Genomic DNA, 2,461 nt, shown 5'->3' on the forward strand with positions numbered 1-2,461 from the left:
CGCGGCCCCTGCATTCTCTCTGCTTGAAATCTTTACTAGCCACTGCAGACAAACTCAGATACATGCGCCACTTTGTGCATCTGGCTGTACGTGGGTGCTGGGGAATCGAACTTGGACCTTCAGACTTTGCAAGTAAGCGCCTTTACTACTGAGCCACCTTCTCAGCTCCTTAAAACAACAACAACATAGGGCTGGAGAAAGGCTTAATGGTTAAGGCGCTTGCCTGTGAAGCCTAAGAACCCATGTTCAGCTCTCCAGATCGCACATAAGTCAGAAGCACAAAGGCGAGGCAAGCACAAGGTTGCACATGCCCACTAGGTGGCGCAAACGTCTGGAGTTAGATGCAGAGGCCCTGGCACACCAATTCTCTCCCTCTCTCCTGCCTCTCTCTCTTAAAAAAAGTTAAAAATAAAACCCTTATACTACCAGCTGTGAAACATTAGCACCACATCTACGCCACTGGCATTCCCTTCAAGATCTGATTGTCTTTCTCAAATATAAATCTATTCCAAACTTGAGATTTAGTTTTTCTATGTTTTTTTTTTCAGACTCTTGTTTGTTTGTTTGTTTGTTTGTTTGTTTGATGAGGTAGGGTCTTACTGAAACCCAGGCTGACCTGGAATTCACTATGGTTTCAGGCTGGCCTTGAACTCACAGCGTTGCTCCTACCTCTGCCTCCCTAGTGCTAGGATTAAAGATATGCACCACCAGGTCCAGTTTTTTTCAGACTTTTTAAAAATTTGTTTGTTTGTTTGTTTTTCGAGGTAGGGTCTCACTGTAAGCCCAGGCTGACCTGGAATTCACTATGTAGTCTCAGGTGGCCTCAGACTCTCAGTGATTCTACCTCTGCCTCCCGAGTACTGGGATTATTAGGCGTGTGCCACCTCATCTAGCTGAAAAAAAAAATTTTTTTTTTTTTTTAGTATTTTATTTATGTATTTGAGAGAGAGAGAGAAAGGCAGATAGAGAGAATAGGTGCACCAGGGCCTCCAGCCACTGCAGATAAATTCCAGATACAGATGGGCAACCTTGTGCATCTGGTTTATGTGGGTACTGGGAAATTGAACGTGGATCTTCAGCTTCCCAGGCAAGCACCTAACCACTAAGCAATCTCTCCAGCCCCTTTTCAGACTCTTAATCCATATGTAAATATCCTTTAAAATATAGTATGACTGGACCGAGGGTGCAGTTCAGTGGTAGAACACTTGTCTAGTATCCCAGAGGCCCTGGATTGGATGCGCAGCACTACAGAAAAATGATAAACTAGAGGCTGGAGAGATGGCTTAGCAGTTAAGTCACTTTCCTGCCAAGCCTAAGGATCCAGGTTCAATTCCCCAGTACCCACATAAGCCAGCTCCACAAGGTGGCACATTGGTCTGTAGTTTCTTTGCAGTGGCTAGAGGCCCTGGCAAATCCATTCTCTCTCTATCTCTATTTGCCTCTTCTCTCTCTCAAATAATATATGAATTAGTCAATAAATAAAATGTTAAACAATCATAAAATAAGTATTTTACCGCCATAAAGATTTTAAAAATCATACTCCAGGGGGCTTGGGGGATGTTTCAGCGGTTACAGTGCTTGCCTGCAAAGTCTAACAACTTGGGTTTGATTCCCTAGTATGCACATAAAGCCAGAAGCACAAAGTGGCACATGTGTCTGGAGTTCATTTGCAGTGGCTAGAGGCCCTGGTGCACCCATTCTCATTCATTCTCTCTATCTCTCTCTGTCTCTGCTTGCAAATAGATAAATAAAGTTAAAAATTATCATACAACAAGCTGGGCACGGGGGCACATGCCATTAATCCCAGCACTCTGAAAGCTGAGATAGAAGGATCACCATGAGTTTGAGTCCAGCCTGGCACTACAAAGTGAGTTCCAGGTCAGCCTGGGATAATGTGAGACCCTACTTTGAAAAATAAAATTGAGCTGGAGAGATGGCTTGGCGGTTAAGGCACTTGCCTGCAAAGCCAAAAGACCTAGGTTCAATTCCCCAGTACCCATGTAATCCAGATGCACAAGATGGCACATGCATCTGGAGTTTGTTTGCTGTGTCTGGATGCCCTGGTGCATCCATTCTCTCTCTCCGTCTCCCTCCCTCTGTCTAACTCCTTGTTTCTCTCAAATAAATAAATAAATAAATAAAATAGTTAAAACATAAAAATAGCCAGAAGTGACAGTACATGCCCTTAATCCCAGCACCTGGGAGGCAGAGGTAGGAGGATTGCCCACTGTGACTTCGAGGCCAGCTTGAGACTACATAGTGAATTCCAGGTCAACCTGGGCTAGTGTGAAACTCTATCTCAAAACAAAACAAAACAAAATAAATAAAAATATTTAACTAAGTCATACTCCTGCTAATCATGGTGGCACACTTCTTTAATCCCAGCACTTGAGATGCTTGATATTGCTCTGAGTTCAAGGTCAGCCTGGACTACAGACTGAGTTCCAGGTTAGCCCGGGCT

This window comes from Jaculus jaculus, chromosome 14 (assembly GCF_020740685.1).
Source record: "Jaculus jaculus isolate mJacJac1 chromosome 14, mJacJac1.mat.Y.cur, whole genome shotgun sequence".
Lineage (NCBI taxonomy): Eukaryota > Metazoa > Chordata > Mammalia > Rodentia > Dipodidae > Jaculus > Jaculus jaculus.